Consider the following 17,218-nt stretch of genomic DNA (forward strand, 5'->3'; position numbering starts at 1 on the left):
CTAAACCGTCAGGGCGGTGTCAGATCCAGGAACCTCTTCCATCTGACAAAACGCATACTGAGTTGGTCCCAGTGCCACCTGCGCTCGCTGAGGGCGACGCACGTGCCAGGCCACCTGAACGACGGCCCAGACAGACTGTCCAGAGACAATATTCCTCCAGGGGAATGGTCCCTGCACGCTCAAACAGTCCAGAAGTTATGGCGCATATTCGCCAGAGCAGAGATAGACCTCTTTGCGTCAGAAGAGAACTCTCACTGCCCAATATTTTTCTCGAAATGCGAGGACGCGCTGGCCCAGGACTGGCCCAACCGCCCGCTTTACGCCTTCCCTCCCATCTCGCTATTGCCACAGGTAATGCAGAGGATCAGGGAAACGCGTCACTCGGTGCTCCTCATAGCCCCGCGTTGGGAGAATCAGACATGGTTCCCGGAGCTTACGCAGCTGTCACTGACAGCGCCGTGGCCCATCCCAGTGAGAGCAGATCTCCTCTCTCAAGCTCGCGGCACGATCTGGCAGCTTTTACAAGAGCTGCTGGATAAGGGCAGATCCCCATCCACGCTCAAAATGTATGTGGCGGCCGTCGCGGCGTTCGCCGAACCCCTGCACGGCCAGTCACTGGGAAAAAACGAGCTGGTCATCCGCTTCCTCAAGGGAGCTAGAAGGATGAACCCCCAGCGCCCCCCATCGGTTCCTATCTGGGATCTTTCTATAGTTCTCGAAACTATGAAAGCCCCCCTTTCGAACCGCTTCAATACGTGGATTTGAAATACCTTTCACTCAAAACCTTTTTCTGACTGCCCTGTCATCAGTCAAACGTGTGGGAGACCTTCACGCGCTGTCTGTCAGTGCTGCGTGTCTTGAGTTCGGACCAAGTGACTCCAAGGTCATGTTCCCAAGGTGATCGGTACTCCTTTCAGAGCACAGGTCATTTCCCTATCGGCGCTGCCAGCATCCGATAGCGAACGCGACGCCAATCTCCTTTGCCCAGTCAGAGCACTGAGATTGTATACTGCGCGCTCCGCCTCTTTCAGACGCTCTGAGCAGTTTTTCACCAAAGGTCTCGCCGCCTCGAAACAGACACTGTCTAGATGGATAGTGGACACTATTGCTGCCGCATACGCGTCAAAGACCTGCCATGCCCGTTGGGCATTGCGGCTCACTCCACTAGAGGCATGGCCTCATCGTGGGCATGGTCCAGCGGGATTTCCATTCACGACATGTGTGGCAGCGGGCTGGGCTTCCCCCTCCACCTTTGTCAGATTTTACAATCTGGAAGTGCCCGCCCTGCAGGCAAAACTACTAGCGGTTTAATACGCTACAGCTCCCCTGGTGAGCTGCACTGATGGGACTCATTCCACACAGACCGGCACCGCCGCTCTGTCGTTCCCTTCCCACTATGTGCTTATGTATTACACACACACACTGGCCCGCACTCTTGCCAGCCAAATATTATTTCCCCACTCACAAGGGCTCCCCCTGGTCCCCCCACCCCCGGGGCTCATGCAGTGGATGCTTGGCGCTCATACAGTGGATGCTAGCTTATGCAATACGAGAGAACCTCTCGTAAGAGAACGAATCGGTTACCTAACATAACCTCGGTTCTCTCTAGATGAGGGAACAAGTATTGCGTAGCCGGCCGTGCTCGCGCCACGAGCGACTTTCGCTTCATTCAATGAAAACCAGGGTTCCAGCCTACGAACTACGCTTATATGCACTCTAGCCACGTCCATTTTGGCGGGCTTTGATGCAGTAAGCGCGCGGACGCCTCTCATTGGACGCGAGTTACGCCTAAGTTCGATCTATAGGCTGCAGCAGTTGCCGCAGAGCAACCAATGAGCTCGCTAGCTAGCCCGCTCAAGGTCTGCAGTTGACAAATGATACAAAATTAAGGATAATTTTTTGGCTTCAATATCTCAGAAAAGATTAATCTTTCCCGTAGCGTAAGCTAGCTTACGCAATACTTGTTCCCTCATCTAGAGAGAACCAAGGTTACGTTAGGTAACCGATTCGTTCTCCTTTAGGATTTTCTGGAAGAGAGCTGAATTCATGTTTCCCTTAAAAATTGCAAGTCGCCCTGGCCCTGAAGCAGCAAAGCATACCCACACCATCACACTACCACCACCATGCTTGACTGTAGGTATGATGTTCTTTTGTGGAATTCTAGGTTTGATTTATGGCAGATGTAATTGGACACCTGTCTTCCAAACAGTTCCACTTTCAACTCAATAGTCCACCGAACATTCTCCCAAAGGCTTTGAGGATTATCAACGTGTGTTCTGGAAAAATTCAGATAAGCCTTAATGTTCTTCCGGGTTAGCAGTGGTTTTCGCCTTGCCACTCTTACATGGATAGCATTTTTGGCAAGTGTCTTTCTGATAGTGGAGTCATGAACAGACCTACAGTTCCTTGGATGTTGTTCTTGGCTTTTCTGTGACTTCCTGGATCATGCGTGGGCGTGTCTTGTCCAGCTAGACTCCATTATGAATGATTTAGGGGATTTAGGAAATACTTTTTCGCACAGGCCCAGTTGCTACTGTATAACTTTTTTGCTTTAATAAATAACATAATTTAAAAAACTGTATTTACTCAGATTGCCTTTGTTACATTTTGTTTGAATCAACTTAGTATGAGATATATCACAGGACAGTACACACAAGAAAAAGCATTTAATATTATATATATATATATATATATATATATATATATATATATACATATACATACACACACACACACACACACACACACACACACACACCTAAAGGATTATTAGGAACACCTGTTCAATTTCTCATTAATCCAATTATCTAATCAACCAATCACATGGCAGTTGCTTCAATGCATTTAGGGGTGTGGTCCTGGTAAAGACAATCTCCTGAACTCCAAACTGAATGTCAGAATGGGAAAGAAAGGTGATTTAAGCAATTTTGAGCATGGCATGGTTGTTGGTGCCAGACGGGCCAGTCTGAGTATTTCACAATCTGCTCAGTTACTGGGATTTTCACGCACAACCATTTCTAGGGTTTACAAAGAATGGTGTGAAAAGGGAAAAACATACAGTTTGCGGCAGTCCTGTGGGCGAAAATGCCTTTTTGATGCTAGATGTCAGAGGAGAATGGGCGGACTGATTCAAGCTGATAGAAGAGCAACTTTGCCTGAAATAACCACTCGTTACAACCGAGGTATGCAGCAAAGCATTTGTGAAGCCACAACATGCACAACCTTGAGGCGGATGGGCTACAACAGCAGAAGACCCCACCGGGTACCACTCATCTCCACTACAAATAGGAAAGAGAGGCTACAATTTGCAAGAGCTCACCAAAATTGGACAGTTGAAGACTGGAAAAATGTTGCCTGGTCTGATGAGTCTCGATTTCTGTTGAGACATTCAGATGGTAGAGTCAGAATTTGGCGTAAACAGAATGAGAACCTGGATCCATCATGCCTTGTTACCACTGTGCAGGCTGGTGGTGGTGGTGTAATGGTGTGGGGGATGTTTTCTTGGCACACTTTAGGCCCCTTAGTGCCAATTGGGCATCGTTTAAATGCCACGGCCTACCTGAGCATTGTTTCTGACCTTGTCCATCCCTTTATGGCCACCATGTACCCATCCTCTGATGGCTACTTCCAGCATCACAAAGCTCGAATCATTTCAAATTGGTTTCTTGAACATGACAATGAGTTCACTGTACTAAAATGGACCCCCCAGTCACCAGATCTCAACCCAATAGAGCATCTTTGGGATGTGGTGGAACGGGAGCTTCGTGCCCTGGATGTGCATCCCACAAATCTCCATCAACTGCAAGATGCTATCCTATCAATATGGGCCAACATTTCTAAAGAATGCTTTCAGCACCTTGTTGAATCAATGCCACGTAGAATTAAGGCAGTTCTGAAGGTGAAAGGGGGTCAAACACAGTATTAGTATGGTGTTCCTAATAATCCTTTAGGTGAGTGTATATTAATTCCATCAATATCATTGCTTGGCTTTCTGAGGGTTAAAATATGTCAACCACTCTAAATAAGAGAAGGTATTAAAAAAAAAAAAAAAAAAAAGTATTAAACTGTATTAAGTCTATTGCATTTAAAAAAAAAAAAATTATAATAATTTGTCCGCAATTTGGAATGCCCATTTACCAATGCACTCCAAGTCCTTGTGGTGGCATAGTAACTCGCCTCAATCCGGGTGGCAGTGGACGAATCTCAGTTGCCTCCAGTCTGTTAAAGTCAATACGCGCATTTTAGCATGGGGCTTGTTGAGCATGTTACCGTGGAGACCTAGTGTGTGTGAAGGCTTCACAATATTCTCTGCAACATCCACACACAACTCAACAAGTGCCCCACCGAGAGAAAGAACCACATTATTCAATTTACGTCACCTAACTGGCTCATATTACACACAAAAATTATCTTTTGCCACCACCTGCTGGCTAACATATAAAATGTAAAAAAAAAGACAAACAGTTGCTCCTACCAGATCTGCACTGCTCTTACACGGAGTGATACACATAGCTAAGCGTTGGAGTGTTGACAGTGTCAGACCATCAGTGCTCATGGAACGTCTCTCGTCCAATCAAATTCGAGGACCGGAACTAACTGTTGTGTATGAGTGTACGTACACACACACACACACACACACACACACACACACACGCACGTCATGCAGGACTTTTAATTATAAAGAACCCCAAAATAAATAAGGAACTTCTATTTTGAAATGTCTGCGCTCCCAGTTGTGAACACACTAATGCATGATTTGCTGATAAAGTAACTCTGAGTCACACTGCTAACCTGAGCTCACACCTTCAGCTCTTTTCAGGTCATTTATGAAAAATGCCCAGTTCAAAAGAATAATTTGTTCACGACTCTCTTGCGCTGGATTTGTTGTTGTTGTGTGCGGTGCAGCGATCTTATCACAACAGAACGAGTGAAATGCAGCGCGAGACACACTGGTGCGCACTTATATGTATTCAATAATCACAAGATGGTATCTGTTAAAACCGCATATGAACGTAACCATTTTAGTCGCTGTCTGGAGCCCTGAACTGGTAATATATATATTTTTTTATTATTTCTTCAAATGGGTTTAGATCATAGTAAATAATGTAATCTCAGTAGTGTTTATAATAAGTTTCATTAATGTAAATACAATGGTATTGTTAGTGATGAACAGATCTGTGAGGAATTTTTCTGCATCACCAACAAAGACCTCCTGGTAATCTTCAGAGCATCCATGGACAATTACACACCTAAACTTCTGAAATAGTTACAGAAAAGGAACTTTTGGACTGGACAAGGAAGAGCTCCTGGGAAGACTTGATAAAAGGCAAGTTTCAGTGTTCAAAAGATTTGAATGAATAGTTTATCCAAAAATGAAAGTTCTCATTATTCACTTACACTGATGCTATCCCAAATGTGCATGACTGCCTTTCTTCAGCAGAACACAAATTAAGATTTTTAGAAAAGTTTTGAAGCTCTGTAGGTCCTTATAATGCAAGTAAACGGGTGCCATCAGGCTGCTGGCTATTTGATGGTCCAAAAGACATCTTTAGAAAGCTTTAAAGTAATCCACATGACTCCAGATGATCAATTAATGTCATCTGAAGCAAACTGATAGGTTTGTGTAAAAAATAAATCAACAATTAAAATATTTTTTTTTAAGTTGAAATCGTTGCTTCCGCCCAGCGCTGTACTTCTATTTGAAATGAACCTACTCTCGCGTGACATTTATTCCTCTGTAGTATACAAAGCGCACGCTTCCGACTTCTCTCGTGAATGCACCACTGAGCATATGTCACAGATACGTTGACTGCTGGCAGGAAGTGATTTCTTTAAGCTAATTAAGTTTTCATTACCAAATTGTTTCTTACACCAACCTATCAATTTGCTTCAGAAGACATTAACTGATTGACTGGAGTTGTGTGGATTATTTTTGTGCAGCTTAAATATGCCTTTGGACCATTAAGTAGCCAGCAGCCTGATGGTACCCATTTTCACACAATATAAGGACCTACAGATCTTCAACATTTTTCTAAAAATATTAATTTGTGTTCTTCTGAAGACAGAAAACCTGGGATGGCATCATGGCAAGTGAATAACTTACATTTTTGGGTGAACTATTAATTTAATGGATTGATTACTGAGCTGATGAATTTAGCTTTTCAGTTTGTAGTCCACAAACCTGGAAGATAATTCGCCATGGGTTTCCTTGGGATTTTCATATGGAGTTTTGTAATGGGAGTTTTGGATTTTTTAGTAAAATAAGGTCTGTGGTAAACATTACTTGATATGTGGACTTTTGATCTATAATACTTATTACACACTTTCATTCCTCAAATGTGAATTTTGAAGTCGTATTGAATTGCATACTTTTTAAAATCACACGGTGGTTTCCAAATTCACAGATATGAAGTATGAAAGTTTGTAATACACTCACCTAAAGGATTATTAGGAACACCTGTTCAATTTCTCATTAATCCAATTATCTAATCAACCAATCACATGGCAGTTGCTTCAATGCATTTAGGGGTGTGGTCCTGTTCAAGACAATCTCCTGAACTCCAAACTGAATGTCAGAATGGGAAAGAAAGGTGATTTAAGCAATTTTGAGCGTGGCATGGTTGTTTGTGCCAGACGGGCCAGTCTGAGTATTTCACAATCTGCTCAGTTACTGGGATTTTCACGCACAACCATTTCTAGGGTGTCCAAAGAATGGTGTGAAAAGGGAAAAACATCCAGTATGTGGCAGTCCTGTGGGCGAAAATGCCTTGTGGATGCTAGAGGTCAGAGGAGAATGGGCCGACTGATTCAAGCTGATAGAAGAGCAACTTTGCCTGAAATAACCACTCGTTACAACCGAGGTATGCAGCAAAGCATTTGTGAAACCACAACACGCACAACCTTGAGGCGGATGGGCTACAACAGCAGAAGACCCCACCGGGTACCACTCATCTCCACTATCAATTGGAAAAAGAGGCTACAATTTGCAAGAGCTCACCAAAAGAGGACAGTTGAAGACTGGAAAAATGTTGCCTGGTCTGATGAGTCTCGATTTCTGTTGAGACATTCAGATGGTAGAGTCAGAATTTGGCGTAAACAGAATGAGAACATGGATCCATCATGCCTTGTTACCACTGTGCAGGCTGGTGGTGGTGGTGTAATGGTGTGGGGCATGTTTTCTTGGCACACTTTAGGCCCCTTAGTGCCAATTAGGCATCGTTTAAATGCCACGGCCTACCTGAGCATTGTTTCTGACCATGTCCATCCCTTTATGGCCACCATGTACCCATCCTCTGATGGCTACTTCCAGCAGGATAATGCACCATGTCACAAAGGTCGAATCATTTTAAATTGGTTTCTTGAACATGAAAATTAGTTCACTGTACTAAAATGGCCCCCACAGATACCAGATCTCAACCCAATAGAGCATCTTTGGGATGTGGTGGAACGGGAGCTTCGTGCCCTGGATGTGCATCCCACAAATCTCCATCAACTGCAAGATGCTATCCTATCAATATGGGCCAACATTTCTAAAGAATGCATTCAGCACCTTGTTGAATCAGTGCCACGTAGAATTAAGGCAGTTCTGAAGGCGAAAGGGGGTCAAACACAGTATTAGTTTGGTGTTCCTAATAATCCTTTAGGTGAGTGTACATCCAACTATTGTCAAGTAATGTTTAGCACAGACCTTATTTCACTCATAAAATGCAAAACACCCATTTTAAAACCGAATGGGAAATGAGACTTCCGGGTTTACCTACAAATTGATGTTACGACTGAACAGCTCTATAGGACAGTTTTTGAACTTTGCCTATTTAGATGCATGTTTATTTTGTACATTTTTATAATCAAGATGGATGGAGACTGTTAATCACAAAAGGACCGCTGCATTGGAAAGCCTGACTTTACGTTTTGGGAAGACCCAACAATACTATTAAAAATGTGTTTAAGTACTTAAGACTTCAAAAGGCTTAAAATTTTGCCGGTTTTGTTATTTTTTTGTTTATTTCTGCTTTTTTAAATGAATAGATTTACTATTGCTTAGTGATTTTACATTATAAACTGTATACAGCTACAAAGTTAAAACTAGGATTATACATGACCAGTTCATAGTCTTAAACATTAAAACCCCACTTGCTTTTTTTACCATTTTATTGTGGTTAAAATGCTATATTAATTCTTTTATTTTTATGCCCAAATATCTTTTTTATTGTTTATATGTTTTTCCACAGGAAATTTGAAGATGGGACAGATGGGGTGTTTATTGGCATTCTATTTGTATCAGAGTATAACAAAACTTCAGCAATAGTGCAAAACAATGTTATTGTGTTGCAGGAGGCTGTTGTTCTGTAGGATCTCCAAGACCCTTCTACTGCTTTGGCATACATTTTTGGCCTTCTCTATGACCTTATACATTACCTGTCCAAAAGACCTCAAGAACACTTTTGATGCAATTTATAATGTCTTCATGAAGATTTGGTCTGGATGCACCAGCATGTGCTTTCTCTTAAAAAAAAACTTTTATTATAACTTAAATAGGAACCAGTGTGGTGGCATACCGAGATGAGAAGGGGGGCACTCAGCATGTGCTTTCTCTTAAATATAAACATTTAATTCCATGCTGGACATTGCTTTTACTTTATAAATACTTACATTTAACCTGGTCACATTTTTGTTCTTTGCAGTTAGTTAATTCTGAGTAACTATTAGCAAACTCAATAATCAATTTGACAGATCATGAACAAAATATCTTCGCTGATGCAATCTTAAGCAACACTGTCAAGCACTCCAGGAGAGGGAAATAACATTTCAGGAATAATAAATGTCCACCAATAGAACAATGCATTAACTTTTCCTCTTGCTTAATACAGTATTGCAATGATAACTATTGGAATCAACTGCAAGCATCAGATAAGTCTCTCCTGCATGTGAGTGACTGTTGGCTAGTTATCACACTTCAAATCAATCACTTGTGATGTTCCATGATGGTTAGGATTGTGCCTTAAAAAGAGCTACTGCTATGCAAGGTAGTTAGATCACAACATTTGGAACAAAGCTTTTTAGTCAAGAGAGAAAGACAGAGAAACATGTGTCAGTATGGCTTGCACAAGGAAACTGAGGGAATAAACAAACTAAAAGAGGACTAATGAGGTGTTTTACACACATTCATTCACAGAGTGTCAGTGTACAGGACTGGACACACACAGTCAGGCTGGCAGCAGGGAAGGCTGTGGGTGGATGTAGTTGACTTAGGGAGAGAGTCTTGGCTCTTATTGCCCATTCAGGAGAGACATTTGGTTGAAGAGCATGTAGAGAAACAATCCTTGAGGAACCAGACTGGCCCTTCTTACTGCTGTAACCCATATATAAAAATACCCATACAATACGATGTGATGATTTGTGTATGCACCATTTCCTGGTATTGCACGTGTGGTTTAGTACACTATACCCAAGAAAATTATACTTGAAATACCAGTCAGAGGGGAGGAAAAAGGCTGTTTCTCATGCTTGTGTAAACACTTTCAAAACAGGTTTACTGTGTCAAGACAGAATTGAGAAAATACCTCTATGCGCGTCACCTGTCATTTGGTTGGCGTGTATGTGGGTTCCCTCTCAAACAAAGATTCACTTCCATAACATGACCTACTTTCAGACCAATAGTAATTAAATCAAAATGCCACAACATGCCCTTGAATAAACCACAGCAAGTCTGAGCCTGCGAAAGAGAGAGAGAGAGACATGAAAAGCTTGAAAGAAGAGCAAAAAATCATTAAGGTTTTTTCCTGATCCACCCGAACGTGTTCAATCAAAGGGTGTGCCAAAGTGAGGGAATTAAATCATTCTTAAAAGCAAATCTCCACTTAACTATCTCCCCCAAATCTTATCACCATCATACTCTAAAATATGAAGCAGTGTTGGGGGAAAACAGCAAATCAAAGTTGAGATGCTAATAACTTGACTACAGTTTTCAGTATAGTGACGGTAGCTCAGCTTTAAATTTTGTTTAGCTTTTTCAGTAACAATCTATTTTTTAAAACACAAAGTGATGAAGCATGACAAAGTTTAACATCACAGTTTTGTGTCACTATTATTGCCTTTCCACCAAACTGGCGATGGTTCTCATGCCTAGCCTGTGCTTGTAAACCGGCTGTGCTTTTCCACTGACTTGAGAACCGAATGGGTTGACATGACTATGTGCTAGATTTTCACGATATTTTTAAACATAAATAAACGCAATCCAAATTGATTACGTTGCTTAACGAGGCATGTCATAAACGACTCAAGATGACAGGTAATCAACAGTTAGTGTACGCTTGGCTTAACAAAATTACATTGTTTACTATGAACTTTTTTTAATATGGCTTAATTTGTTAAGTAATATATATATATATATATATATATACACACACTGTAATAGTTAAATCCTTAGCATTGGTTTTGCAGATGGTTATATTGGGATTTTTGCCATAGCATATAATATTATGTTATGTTTGATTAAGAATCAAACCGGTGTACTTGACATATAGCCACGATCTTCCTAACTAAGTGGGTATTCCCCTTGCTGGAAAAAACAAATGCACAAACTAAGATGAAGAGTGAAATATAAGCTAACAAAGTTGGCAAATATATCAACATAATTCCTCTTTTTATTCCATTACAATCTCTCAAGTTTATCTAGGATCTCTTTAAAGACCATATCATAAGTAGAATGCTTTTTATGTCTGAAATTGTTGTAAATTTTGGAAAGCTTTACCTGGTGACGAAACATAATCCTGGTCTCCACCACCTGACGTAGAGACCAGTTTTGGAAATCATGGAGCTATAAAATACCTGGAGAGGGCTATCTATTAGCATCCCTATTCATCTCTATGACTGTACTCAGTTAGCACAGGGTTCCCAGAAAGCTAGCAAAATGGAGGCTACCATCTTTGCTTACGGGCACTCAGTTCCGGGATCGGGTGTCACGTGACCGATCACCAGTCAATGGGAATAGATAGTGTGAAATTGATTTCAATTTTCAGAATTTTAGAATCCCTTCAAAAGCAATCCGTCACCGGATGACGATGTGCTATAATGTAATGAAATAATTTTTATTTAAATGGATCTTGGGGAAAAAAATATTTTGTCATTAAACACAGCTACTTTTGAATGGCTGTCTATGAAGAAACATGCTTTTTGCCATCAGGTGGTGTAGTTCCAGCATCTACAGTAGGTGCAAACAAGGACCTGCTAAGCAGCCAATTTCCGACCACCTGGTGGACACACGCAGAACAGTTGAAGAATTTGTACCGGCCCAGGAACTCGCCCCCGAACCATGACAGTGGAAAACCTAATCTGTGTAAGTTCTAGCCAGTATCTTGATAACCAGGTTTGTTGGTTCACATAGGTTAGTATGTGATTTATTACACTAAAGTCATGTTAATAAGTATAATGTTTAGCATATGTCTTCTAGCTATACTTTTAAAACAATGTGTATTTTACTTCCATTGTAAGTGCCTTAAGGTAACTGGAATATTTGCTTTTTTTATAAAAGAGGGGCAAGTAGAAAATAAATTTGTGGTAGCATTATGCCACAAATGCGGTTTAATTCCTTTAATGAGAATTAATAAAACACTGCACCTCTGCTGATGGCAGTTTACTAACAAATGCCTGACAATAACACCTCTCTTGTTGCCAATATGAACATATTAACTGTTCATTAGCATATACACTGCTACAGAAAATGCTGTGGTTTTGAGTAATGTGAAATTTGTTTTGAGTATCTTGAAGTTTTATTCTTTTAGGCAATGACAAACAAAATTATTGTACTGTGATCACCCTACATAGACCCCGAAGCCGCCGCCAGGTGCCGCCATTTGCGCCATTTAGAATTTCACATAGAGACATACACACACAAAATATATAAACAATACACAAGATCTATTTTCCCACTGGATTCATAACAGCACAGTATTGTGCTTGTTGCTACGATACACAGACTCACAGTGAATTGACGACCAATTAAAATTGCTCGTTTTCCGCACAGAGGCAGCGATGCATTTTTTTCCTCGCACTGAGGTGAAATGGCGGAAAGAAGCAAGCAAGGCAATTTTGATCTCAATTCTCACATACTTTCCTAATTCCTACTTACTTTTTTTTTTAACTTAGGCCTACCCAGACTTTTGTTAAATCTTCAGGGCACGGTTGCACAAACACCTGAATCAAAGATTGACGTTATGAACCAAATATTCTGGAACGGAGAGATTTATAGCACTGAATGTGATATTACTGCAGTAACAAACCACCGTTTCCACATTGCTAATTCACGACGCATACTTCAGTGTACACTGAAGTGAAATGTGCAAAACTTTGTCCAAAATAATACTGATAACAGTGTGTGTTTATATTAAGGCGAGACACGGCAGGCAAAAACATCGTTTTTTTTTTTTTATACAGACTACAAAATAAATATGTACATACGTTGTGAAAGTAAAATCTGGTGTTTTCTTTATTACATTGTATTGCATTTTGTAGAAATATAGTGTAAGCCATGCATTGCTTGGAAATATCGAGATCTAGTAAATCAGTATAACATAGACATCTGTAGACATGAAGTGGCAGCTTCAGCCATTTGCAGCTATGAAAAGTTTGGCGGCTGCAGCAGCCATTTAGGTTTTGGCTGAGCCGGCTAGCCAGCCAATAACTTCATCAGCCAGCCATTATTCTCAAAACAAATGGCTTCGGGCTCTAACCCTACACTACACTGTTAAGCTCTGACCCGTGCAATACACTGTTTTCCACAGTCCAGTTGTATATCTAATAGAAACTCTCTGTCTGGTAAAGTGGAATAAAGGAGAGTGGCTCTGTATGAACAGCTAAAGGGACTCATGGTGAGAGACATGGTGGAATACACATTTTAGCATGGCTAGTTCAATGTATGATGGGGCTTATCCATTCAACACATTCAGCGTAGAGAATGTTTTCTTAACTCTTTGTCATCAAGATCCTCTTAAAAAACAACAAGGCAAGATAGAGAGTAAGAGGGTTTACCAAAATGTGGAAGCCTTAACTAGCACAATCTGCTCTCTGTGGAGATATCTGAGGAAATGAAACAGAAATCAAACCTTAAATCAGACTCTGGAATGTCTAGGGTATTTCAGAAGGACCCAGACTAAACCAGACAAAAGAAATAGGGAAGAGAAAATAAAAAAAGCTTTTAAAAGCTCTTGGACTTCACCTCTGTCAGAAAGGAAGAGGTCGACTGGCAGTGGAGGGGAAACCATGGGTCTGATTTGATGCTATTCATTGATACAAGTCTTTCACTGTGGAGTTTTGTATGTGCTCAGAGTCTCATTTTGCCAAAGTATGAATAGTCCACATCATAAGTGCCTCGTTGACAATAGCCTTCAGTACTGCCTCTGGTTAAAATTGGTGACCTTTCCCCTCTTGGGCTGAGGGGAGTGAGACAAGTGCCCATTGCCAGCTTAGCCTCCAATACAGGGTTACATGCCTTTGGGAGAGAGGTTAGCTGGGTGACAGTGTTTATGGAAATTAGTGAAGGGATAAAGAATGGGATCAGGAGAACAGAACAGAGAGGAAAGGAGAAGAGAGTTGAAAAGATGGCAACAGGCAGTACGACCATCTTGACTTTTCCGAGGTGCCAAACCTCCAAAAGGTCATTTAAACGTCACATCTCTTAAGGCAAAACTGAAATATCAAGCCATTAAATTAGTCTTTAAGCAACCAATCAGCATGAGGATAAATCACCTGTTACCACCCCTAGGGACCCCAACTTAAAACTGGATGGCAGCTACACCGAGTGTCCCCTGTCTTTTTCAACACCTTCTATTCTTTCCCAGTGGATATGACCCAGACAAAGTGTCATGCCAGAACCAGATTGCCAAAAACACTTCATAAATTTCAATGGACCCTTGCCATCACACACATGTATAAATAACACATTATTACACCGGTTTTACAATTATCTGCATTACTAAATTAACCAGTTCAATCTGTGAACCCCTGCAACCTAAAAGCCGGCACTTCAACATGGAATGATAAACAACTCCTAGCAAATTTTCAGAGTTATCCATATCATTCCTCTTCCTGTGAACCAAATCTCTCCTCAGCCAGCAACTACTCCAATGTCCCCATATCCTTCTCATGACAATACACAGAATAAGACATTAAGAGATGACCTACTTGGCCCACTTGACACTTCCTCTAGCCACATTAACCTCAAACTATAGCCTCTGTCTTCAGACAACACCCTCTGCTCTGGACTTATTACAACATCATTTGATAAAGCAATCACAGTCAGAATGTGGAGCCCTATTTTTGCACTCAACTCAATGTAAGATCAGACACAGCAAAGGCTATATTAGGTTTCAGCTAATTAAAGGGGAATCCTTTAAGGGAGTAAACAGGGGTATTAAAGTCAAAATAAACTAATTGCAACAGTATAATAATAGACGATGCACTCAATATTAATAAACAGAAGTTAACTGAAAGAGCACTGCCATTGACATGGTGCAGAAAAATCCCCCCTTATCTAAGAGACATGAATCACGATTATTGAATAAACACTGCAGAGTAACAAAGTCCCGATTTAGGAGGAACTATACAGACTGTAGGTTCTGTGCTCTGTTCAGCCCTATATTAACAAGCTTCAGCTTTAGTACGGTTTACACAGAGCAGGGTGTGGAGTTGGATACAGCAGACATAACACAATGAAACGCATAAACAAAAAGAGCATTTAATACGATTGAGTGGGTTTATAGTCATTTTAAGGCAAGTAAGATCACTCAGTGGTCATCATGGTAACAGCCCCAGGGAGCCTTTATTTTCTATATTTTTCCCCCATCTACTTAAAAATGGAAAAGAACTGAAATTTCTAAAACTGTCAAGTCCATGTTTCAATAATGCAGTACATTTACAAATAAGCAATGAAATCATACATTTATCATTTATTTTTTGTTTATCTGTTATCTTTAGATCAAATAATGCTTTTTTTTGAGGCTGGTCCAGCAAATGTGCATGTGTGTTCTAGAGTAAACAAACAGCCAATGCCTTTGTCAAAAGGGGGATTGGCTCTTTGAAAGGAAAGGTGGGACTTCCGTTCCAATTGACCAATAAAATGGCAACATCCTCGCCTACTTCACACACGAAAGTGGTGGCAAAAATACCAGTGCAAAGTTCACGATCAGTAAACCAAACCTCTAGTTAGCTGAACCAACAGCCCTCAAACTACAGTCTTTTGCAGCAAAAATTTTATTAGAGTTATGTTATTAACTCACATCATTATAATCATAGTATAGCCAAAAATATTTCTGTATTTACGATGGCTTTGACTAGCTATAACTAGTTGTGTTACTAGCAATAGTTTACCCAAACCTAAGTAGCTTTGAACCTGTCCTGAAGGCTAATTTAATCTATATTACCTAGCTAGCATTGCCGTCTAATTTGTCAAATCTAAGACAACAGTTTACCGGCTTTCGGCCACCACTTACTGCGCATCCACGGCAATGTTTGTAAAAAAAAATGGTATTGGTCTTTAGCTGCCAAATTAAAAGTTACCATCTCTCTTATTTTATTTTTTTCCTATGAGTGGTCTGTGTTTTCCCCCTTATACAGTATCTGGCCTAATCAAAGTGAATGGGAAGTTTTGCAGTAGGGGGAATGGGAATTCTTAAAAACTGCTGTGATTTAGTATTGTGATTCAGTACAGTACTCAGAGGAATTCTGTACTTTTTCATTCCAGAGCTGTGAGAGAAAACCCATTAAAATAATCCTAAACAAAAGTGGTCCACTTTTGAAATGTTATGAAACCCTTGAGAATGACTGGTTCCTGCATGAGCCCAGCAACACAGCTGAGCATGACTTCCAGAATGTTTTCTTTCTTTCTCAAAAAAATCCCTTCACTGGACCCAGCTGCATGTTATAATAAGCACAGCGGTTTCTTAGCAACCATGGGTGGCCCACTACTCTACATCCCAGCGAGAGATGCTGAGAACACCAACACTTTGAGATGCAGATGAGAAATACAAAACACTGACAGAACTGCAGAAAATCTAAACACGTATGGAGAGAGGGCAGAGAGTGAACACATTTGTCTTCATTTTGTAATAGCCTATGACAACCATTTCCTTCTATTGGCTCATAGGTCTACAATGGCCATTCTAAAGAATGAAGTGGTGAAACAAATAAGTGAATTTTGTTAGAATCTTTGCTTGTGGTTCATTCTCCCTGAAACATAGATGGAATGGAAACAATTGCATTGTTTATGACTTAAACAATCATTTCTGCAATAGCAAGTAGGTTGCACAGTGCTAATAGCATTTCTTCGCATTCCTTATTAAGATCAGGATGAAGTGTTTTTTTTTTTGGAGACTGCCAACTACTATGGTGTAGTTTGCAATTAGACATTTTTACATTTTAAAGGTGCACTCAGTTTATAATTTTTTTTGTTTGTTTATGTTGCACTGACTAATATGGCAGTCATCTTGGACTTATACCAACGCCTAGAGGCAAGGACAAAGAATCACACAAAATCAAAAGTTATTTGTTACCAATGACACTGTAGAAATGAGCTCTTTGCAGTTACACAAATTAATTGGTCAGGGCCGCTGCCAGGGGCGGAGTCATCCCATACCAGCTGCTGAAACGTGGTGGGTCTGAGACTACCAACCGCGAGCGGGGAGGGGCTCGCTGCCGACCGCCTTGAGCGGGAGAACCATTGCCAGGGGTGGGGGAGACCCCTTCTGTTCCCAGAGAATGCGGCGGGGCATTCCAGGGGCTGGAGGACTGCCTCCAATCCGCCCGGGGAGGCGTGGCTGTCGTCCATTAGAGGGTTGAGGAGTGGCCGAGGTCCAAGCTATGTCGTATCGGAGAAATGGTGACTTAAGTGTTTTTTTTTCATCACTCTCTCTCACGGCCGCTCCGCGTTGGCCTTTTCCCTCTCTTTTAAATTTGAGTGTTTTTTGGTGGGTACTACACTGTTACAGGAAGTCCCCCCCCCCCCCTTGTCCCCTCCCTCAACCAGGTAGACAGGGATGACCTGCCGGCAGATGGGGTGGAAGGCACGCCCCTCCCCAGGGAAGGAAGGATGTACGTCATGCTGGAGGCTCCCAGCCTGAGAGAACGAGGGAGGAAGATGACAAGGCGGAGGGCGGGGTCGGGTCGTGATTATACACATCCGGACACATATCAGGCTAATTAAGCCTCTGAGAGGGATAAAGGC

General features: G+C 41.3%; 1 protein-coding gene across 3 annotated transcripts in view; it reads right to left on the bottom strand.

Annotated features, from left to right (window-relative positions):
• Positions 1-17,218, bottom strand: part of LOC127624099 (SAM and SH3 domain-containing protein 1-like) — a 364,714-nt gene that overhangs the window by 56,520 nt on the left and 290,976 nt on the right. The window lies entirely within an intron of this gene.

This window comes from Xyrauchen texanus, chromosome 30, assembly GCF_025860055.1.
Source record: "Xyrauchen texanus isolate HMW12.3.18 chromosome 30, RBS_HiC_50CHRs, whole genome shotgun sequence".
Classification (NCBI taxonomy): Eukaryota; Metazoa; Chordata; class Actinopteri; order Cypriniformes; family Catostomidae; genus Xyrauchen; species Xyrauchen texanus.